At 38.4% G+C, this 8829-nt stretch overlaps 1 long non-coding RNA gene across 6 annotated transcripts in view; it reads right to left on the reverse strand.

The window, feature by feature from the left end:
* Positions 1–8317, reverse strand: part of LOC122281571 — a 45342-nt gene extending 37025 nt beyond the window's left edge. For all 6 annotated transcript variants that reach the window (XR_006230251.1, XR_006230253.1, XR_006230249.1 and 3 more), the window contains exons 1-3: positions 8113–8317; positions 6779–6843; positions 6109–6193 (exon numbers count right to left, since the gene is read on the reverse strand). This is a non-coding gene — a long non-coding RNA (uncharacterized LOC122281571). The remainder of the gene's footprint in view (positions 1–6108; positions 6194–6778; positions 6844–8112) is intronic.
* Between the last annotated feature and the right edge of the window lie 512 nt (positions 8318–8829).

The raw sequence follows: 8829 nt of genomic DNA on the forward strand, positions 1-8829 counted from the left end.
TCAGGGCCTCACAAGCAGTACATATCATCCTTCGTTGGGGAAGTCGGATGATTCTGCAATGAAGTTGGCCAAGATTTGCCCCTTTAAGCAGACGCGGGGGGCATACTCGATGTTCGAATTTGCTTAGTTCCATCGCTCAGTTAGTGAGGCAACCTGAGGCATCTAGCCATTGTAAGGCCTTTCGTACGGGGGCTTCTATGATAACCTTGATCAAGTGCGCCTGCAAATATGGTTGAAGGCGAGTTGTTCGACCCGGGTGTACCTGACTTCTGCTCCTCTATATACTCGGCTCACATAGTAGACTGGTCTCTGGACCCCTTTGTCCTCCCGCACCAATGTCGAGGAAATTGCTTGTAGGGAGACGAACAAATACAAGGTCAGTATTTCCCCGCATTGGGGCTGGACAAGCAGTGGACAGTTGGTTAGGTATTGCTTAAGCGCAGCAAATGCTGCGTCACATTCCTTGTTCCAGTCGTGGGCTTTCTGCAGTACTCTAAAGAAAGGCAAGTATTTATCTATTGACCATGATATAAATAGGTTGAGGACTGCTAACCTGTCAGCAAGCTTCTGCATGTCATTAATACTTCGGGGATAAGACATATCCAAGACGGCGTTAACCTTTTCAAGATTGGCCTCAATTCCTCATTCTGACACTATGAACTCCAGGAACTTCGCCGATCCCATCCCAAACACGCATTTGATGGGGATCAACTTCATCTTGTACCGTCGTAGTACTGCAGAGGCTTCTCGAAGGTTCTTTAGGTGCTATGCTAGGGTCTTGCTTTTGACCAACAAGTCGTCCACACACCTCCATATTCCTCTTGATCTAGGCTTTGAACATTTGATTGACCAGTCGTTGGTAGGCAGCCCTTGCATTTTTCATGCCGAACGGCATGGCAATGTAACACTACAACCATCTGTTAGTGATGAATGAAGTCTTTTCTTCATCTCTAGGGCACATGAGGATTTGATTGTACCCCGAGTAAGCATCCATAAAACTCAACATGCGGTGGCCGGCCATCAAGTCTACGACTGGGTTGATTCAGGGGAGCGGGAAGTTGTCCTTAGGACATGCTTTGTTCAGATCTGTAAATCCACACACATTCTTCACTTGCCATTATTCTTCACTTACCACATTGGACAGTCAATCCAAATAGCAAGCCTCTCGTGTAAATCCCCTCTAGTATAAATCCCGCCGCCAATAGACGATCCCCCTCAAGCGCAATGGTTGCATTCTTCTCCACGCTGAACCTCCTACTCTTTTGTCTCACCCCTCTGGCCCTAGGGTCCACACTCAGATGATGTTGTATGATAGCAAGATTGATCTGCGGCATGTCTTCATGAGTCCACGCAAAGAAGTCCCGGTGCTCGATGAGCAATCGCTGTAGCGGTTCCCTTACTTCGGCAGTGATCCCTGTTCTAACTCTGACGATTGCATCCATTCGATTATGATCAAGTAGAATTAATTCTAAGGGCTCGTTCGTTTATGCCTTTTTTAACGTAAACTCGTCTCTCACATCGCCCTCGACGAGAGTACACTTCGAGGCCAGTGTTGGGGTCGGGGGTGCCTCCTTGCTTGGCGAAGCAGGCCGAACTCCATCTCCAGCACCTCTCAACTGGCCGCTCGTTTCACTCTACAAGATCGCCATCGCTACCCCCGATTGCCTTTCTTCAGCGGCCATTCTTGGTCGACAACTCCCTTCAATATCCAGTCACAACTCCAAACCCTCCAAGGGTGGGCTCCTACAGGCATGCGAATGACACGTTCGACTTTGAAATTTGTCAGATTCCAAATATGGCGCCAACTGTTAACGTCGTGTTTCATACGCCTTTGAGCCGGGCTCTTCAGGGGCTCGGGCCTTCCTTGTTACCTACACAAGCAGAGTCACTCCGAGGTCTAGCAGCCAGATGGCAGCTGGATGGAATTTCCGATACTTAAATTAGTAGGAGAGAAAATGAACGACACTAAAATCCAGTTGTATGTTTTTAGTTACCTTCGCTCGGCGTTCGAGGGGTGGCCTTTATACCTGCCCTTCTGGCCCAGGGGTGCCTCTTGCTAGAATCTATTTAATGTGGCATGGTCTCCGGGAGGGGGTGCCAAGTCGTGAAGTCTCATCAAAGTGACATGTTGCTCTTTCCATGGTAAAAGGAGACTAGGTGCTCTCCGGGCTTGGTGGTTGGTTTGACCCACATTCTCCCAAAACTAGGAATCCTGCAGATAGGCTGTCTTGAGTCTTACGAGCCTCAGCTTGGTTTTGGGCCAAAAACCGTATCCACTTAGATGGGGCTGATACTTTTGAAAAAAATTCTCCCAACAATATATATATAAAATGACGTTGTTTCAATTAAATAAATGAAACGGCATCATTTTGGGGCCTGGAGGTTAAAAAAGAAAACCATATAGGACGGAGCCATTTTGACTAGGTAATAACCCCCCTCTTCTTCTTCTTCTTCGCGTTGTCTTCTTCCTCGCGACGCGTCTGAATCCTCTGCAACCCTCCGTCATAGAGACTATTTCTTCTTCTTCTTTGCAGCAGCATATCTCCATCATAGAGATGCCAATGGCAGACCAAAGATCGCGCCGATGCAGCATTCTCCCATAGTCGATCGGTTTCAGCTAGTTTTAAGCAGCGTTCTCCCATGTCAGTGGGGACTTGATTTTGCACCAAAACCAAGGGCGATATGTCGGTGTATAGCCCTACAAAATATCCTACTCCATTGCCTTTAATAACTTGTTATGCAAAACGCAAACACCATGCTGATTGAGACTATTGTCTAGCACAAGCAAATGAACTAGTTGAGTTATTTTACTTAATTGATCTTGCTAGTTTGCAGTCAAGTGGGTGAAATATAGCGACTATGTGGTGTTGATACACTTGTTAAATTGGCTACTACCCACCCTATTCCCTTGGCCCCCGCACTCGCCTAGGTTTGGACCATATTTTTGTCCCCAATCCCGCTTAATGTGGGTGGGTGGTCCCACTCAGTCAAACGGGAGGGTGGATTGGCCACCTTATCCACCAACAATATTCACACAAAACAATCACACAAAATCTCATATTTATTAATGGATCTACACAAATCCATATATAAATCGCACTATCTACACATCTGTGCATAAATCCCATGGATCTACATAGATCTTATGACTTTAACCATCGACATGGCTTGGCTATGGATGGAAAAGAAGAACAGGACCGAGAAGGGATAAAAAGAAGAAGAAGAGGGAGGAGAAGAAAAAGAGGAGAAGATGAATGGAGAGATGAAAAGGGCTGAGAGTAGGAGAAAAAGAAGAAAAGAACAAGAGGATGAGAAGAAGAGGAGAAGAGAACCGCATGAATGAGAGTGAGAGGAATGAGACAAAGAGAAGAGAAAGGAGAAATGAGAGATGGTCGACTGGAGGAGAAAGTGAGAGGAAAGAGAAAAAAAAATTAGGGTTTTAGCTTTTATATGATGTATTTCTTAAAAACATATACAGGTGGGTGGGTGAAAATCTTGCCAAGTATCGCACTCACATTTCAATTTTTGCCTTAAGCAACTGCTCACACCCAGAATTGTCCTCCCGTCCCCTAGTTGGGAAGGGCGCATTGGGCGAGCAGGCCGATTACGGGGACCTAACGCCCTACCCTACTTATCAACACTCAAAGGTGGGGGCAAATAATGCTCTTGGTAAAAATCTAGTGACTAAGTATGTTTAAGTAGGTTCTACCAATAAAAAACACACACAATTCATCTAGAATGGTCTGTAGTGGGTGGTTACTTGTAGAATAGTGGATTCACATTTTACACCTACAAATGGGCTTGGCTGTTGACGTTGTGTTCATAAAAAATACAGTCTGTAAATTTACTTTCCATATGAGAAAAACAGTTAAAACTTTTTGTATATAATATAATCTTCAATAACATAATGCCAAACACTTCAAGCACAATATAACATGCAAAATCTTCTAATATCACTTGGATGCAGACAAGGGACTTTAAAAAATTAATTAGTAAAATGACTAATTGCATTAAATTATTATCTCGATCAACATGTGTAAAAGAAAGAAAGGAAGTTGTTATATTGGCAATAAAACCCTTGAACCAATTTGGATGGGCGAATACAATTTTCCAAGGAAAATGGAATGGAGAAGGTGCACCATTCCAGTAAATAGAAGAGAATGCTTACATCATTACATTTCTCTCAAAAGCCTCCGTCTAGGTTTTGCCCACTTTTGGGGGAACCCAAGAAATTTTCATTACAATGCAAAGAACTAACTTTCTATATACAAGTAATAATAATAGAAATTATCGTGATTGACTATTCCTTTCCACTCCTTAAAAATAAAAGGATAAGTAATCTTTTTCCAATCTCATTTATCACCTCTTCATTTTAATATTGAATATATTTGCATTTTTTTATGAACCGCTAGAAAATTGCAGGCCGTACTAGGGGTGCTACCCGCACCCTGCCCTCGCATATGCAGGGGATGAAAATTTCATCCCGCCCCCGTGAGGCGGGGGCAGGGCCCCTCGCTCCGGTGCCGGGGGGGCGGGTCAAACACCCCATCCGCCCTGCCCCCGCCCACTTCAAGAATCTCATATTTCAATGAGTTTAAAAAAAATGTGTCTAAAAATATTATTTTTAGACCCAAATTATTATATAATTAAATTGTAACTTAAAATTTATATATAATAATAATTTAAAAACTAGTAACAGAAAAATTATGTTACTAATTTTTAAATTTATTAGACTTGTTCACAAGAGAGTGAAACTTGTTCATCACAAGATTGCATATGCCATGGGCACCCTAGGCCTCCTTTATATAGAACTCTAATGCCATACAAGAGTCTTACTTGAGCAATGTGGGACTTACTGTAATCTTGTGATCAACAAGTCTCACTCTCTTGTGACTCTTGTGAACAAGTTGAACAAATTGTAATATATATATTTATATATATACAATTTGTAAAATAAAAATAGATATTTATAAATATAAAAATTTATATTTATAAATATAAATATAAAGTGCAGGGTGGGGCGGGGGAAAAGCGAGGCGGGGTTGAGCCCTGCCCGCCCCCTGCCCCCGCTTAGTGTATTTCATGCGGGGCAGGTGACCCCGCCCCGGCATGTGTGGTGCGGGGTACCCCGTCTGCCCATGCGGAGGCGGGGCGGGCCCCCGCTGCACCCCTAGGCCGTACAATACCCACAAATGCTATCCGTGGCACTCTAGTGCACAGACTCAACTAAAAACATTTTGACCTTCTTCCAAAATGGTGCCTCGAGTTGAAAAGGTTTTCATATATCAAAATGATCCCTCCGCTCATATTTTTTCTAATATTAAGTTTTAATTATTTAATTTTTAAAGGTTTTCTATCTTTAGTTTATAATTTAAATTAGTTTGGCTTCTAAAAGGACAAGATTTATGATTTTTTATTGATAGTTTTTAAGTTTTTTTTTTTTTTCATTTTCTAATCAAATTGATTTTTTCAAATTGATTTATTTTTTATACTTTTTATTTCACTTTATGTTTAATTTTTTTTAATAGTTTAGGTTGATGTAATATGTTGACCGTGTACTTTTATTTTGTTAAAATTGAATGTGTAAGTGACATGTCTATATGTGATTCGTCATAACATGGTAAATTATTGTCACTTCATAAGTTTCTATGGATGAATTAATGAAATTTGGACAGAGTGATCAATTTGATATATGGGCATTACCTCAAAGATCTTTTCGAAACCTTTTCAGCCTATGGACCAGTTTCAAAAAATGGTCATACCTGATACCCCATGGACGCATACAATAATGAACAAGATTTATGAACTACTAGAAAACTACAAGTTGCCTACACACATTTGTTGTGCATGCACAGCACAATATACATATCAATGTTCCCATGTGTACTTCGCGCGCACTATGAAGTCCATATTCTCAAGTTCATACTGAAGAGTTTTACCCATTTCGTCATATGGCTAACCCTAAGTTTGTTTATTTATTCTACATGTATTATCTTTGTAATTTATTCACATAGCAGAAACATGTAAATAGGAATCAGTTCTAATAAAGAGTTCAACAGAGAGTGAAATATAAATTTATCAAACGAATGGAGTTGACAAAAGTGATACCTTCTTGATCAAATAGCCTCTTTTGAACTTCTACGGATAAGAAAGTCTGTGAAGCGTTTTAACTTCTACAAAGAAACACCATGCACTGATAAAAAGAAATGTTGAATGTCACAAAAATCATATTGTCAAGGCTCCAAAAATGTATTAAATCCCACACATAAGAAATCGTCCTCACTGATTGCATCTCATGTTTTAAGTACAAAAGCTCAAAATGATGAGCACAATCTAAAAGTTCATTTCGACGTTTATTGTTTTCATTTACATTCGTTCCGCATTGCCTCTAATTCCTAAATCACTAACATTTTATCTTATTTCCCAAAAAAATGCTATCAATCCAATCAAAAGAATCATAAAAAAAAATGCTCAAGCTAGCAATAACATATATACTCACCAAACCAAACAAGACAATTACGATAAACAAATCGGAAATTTTGAAGAACTGGTCCTTTCCTTCAAAATTTCAAATACTAACATTTCTATACAGCAAATCAGTCTCTTTCACATAAAAAATGAAAACTAAATTCTTACCATAGATCAACAATTTAATAAATATATATTATTCTCTCTCTATTTCTCTCATTCACTGACTGGATCTCTAATGTTTTAAGTCCAATCCCTAAATCTTCAGATCATCACAACAAAACAGACACTATTTAAAAATTTGATCTACCTGGATGAGAGGAATCGCTCACTGCCTGGTACATGACCACTTTCTTAACCAAGGCTTTGTTGCAACTGCATCAAACCAGAAGAAATAAAAATAAAAAATCTCAATCAAGCTAAGAATGTTGCACTAAATATAGGCATTCTAAAAAGGAGCCAAAATTAAATTTTCAACTGAAAATGAAATTCTTGACAACTTAACATAATGTTTAACTCTCGAACATCCTCAGCCATCCTCATTATCTCAAGGTTCCGCGATGTATATTTCAGCAATCATGGGACTGTGAATTGAACATATCCAATCATACCAAGATTTCGCTCAAGTTAAGAAATTAGTATAGAGGCAAGCAAAACAGATGGAGTGAAGCTTGAATCTTATTTTGTTTGTGAAGTTCCTGGTCTTAAATATTGAAATACTTCACTCAATCACCAAAATTGGCCAATGTAAAAACAACATGAAACATAGAAAAGAACCTTGAACAGCCCCTAAATCAGGCTTCTAGTAGATACAAATATACCACCTTGAATAATTTTAGATTCGCTTACATTTGTTACTCAACATTGCCAATCTTATTGGGCTTACAAATGTAAGGCACTTGGACCTCAATGTGAAATTCAACCACTACATGTTTTTTACAGAACTTGGTATGTCTATCATCATAGCCAAGAGCTTCTAATCAATTTCCTACTGACCATACTATCGTTTTTTTGTCAAAGAGACAAGAACTTTGTATGAAACAATTAACTAATTGAGCAAAGACATTCGAGAAATAGCATAAGCCTAATGCTGACCATCATTCCACGACCATTAGTGTAGAAGCGCTGGTTTTAGTATCAGACATAGACATCATTTATTTATTTTCATGACGTTATTGACAAGTTGATCTTTTAAAATTATTCTCTTCCAATATTGAAAGGTGTATCATTTTTCTTTTTAAGGAAATAAAAGGGGGAACAGCTGAACAATAAAAGAAAAGGTCGTTTGGAAGAAATAAAGTGCATATGTTAGATTATAAAGAATCAGAGAAATATTTTTTGAAAATCTTCAAGCTGTTTGGCCTTTAACTCAAGTAGTTCGAGCAAAGATGCTTTAATTCTCAAAGAATTTGAAAGAACAACAAATATTAGTTGAACAACCAGGATTTGAGTATATGCTATAAAATTAAAAAATTAAACAAACTAATTCGAATTTTCTCTTCTTGATTTCCCTTTCAATTAAGCAAACCAAGAAAGGAACAACTTTTCTTTTCTTCCACGAAATTTTCTCGGCAACCAAACAGTATATGTGAGATTTTCAAGTCAATTAAAAAATGAGAGATAGAGAAAGGAAGATAATTCCACCTTTCCAGCCATGGGTTTGACATTGGATTCGTCACCACGGTTTCTAAAAGCGAAGGACGTCCGAGATGGTGTCGGATTGTGCCGAGTTCTTCCATCTCTCGATGATCTAGGAATCGAAATAGAAGTCTTGGATGAATTCCATGGATAAAAGAATTGAAAACCTCGCTTAAATCTCTCGATCCCTCACGCTCGCTCAAATATCTCTTCTGCGGTTCGGTTTAAAAAATATAAAATTTTTATCTCAAATTTAAAATTATCATTTTATTATTAAATTTTTATATAAAATATAATAAATAATTTAATTTTTTTTTAATTTTTTTAAATCTTAAAATAATAATAATATTAAAATATAATTTAATACTTCATTTTTAAATTCAAAATTTTAACCTTACTACAAATTTTATTTTTTTACCGTTGCGGCAGCTTACAACAATTTTTGTATATATTTTTTAAAATTCAAAGGAAAGAGCAACGGCTTCTTCTTTTTTCATATATAGGAAAACAAATTTTATTAAATCAAAGAGATTACAAATTGCTCTTATCAAGTCGAATGTACGGAGATACAGATGTCAGGTATTGAAAAATTATCCCACCCCATCTTAATAATCTCCACGTTCCAAACATATCAATGTGCTGCCTCATTGTCATTTATGTAAACATGGAGGACTTTACACTCTTTAAAATATTTCATCATTCTATTTCTTTCGATAAATTTCC

The sequence above is a fragment of the Carya illinoinensis genome, chromosome 11 (assembly GCF_018687715.1).
Source record: "Carya illinoinensis cultivar Pawnee chromosome 11, C.illinoinensisPawnee_v1, whole genome shotgun sequence".
NCBI classification, from domain to species: Eukaryota; Viridiplantae; Streptophyta; class Magnoliopsida; order Fagales; family Juglandaceae; genus Carya; species Carya illinoinensis.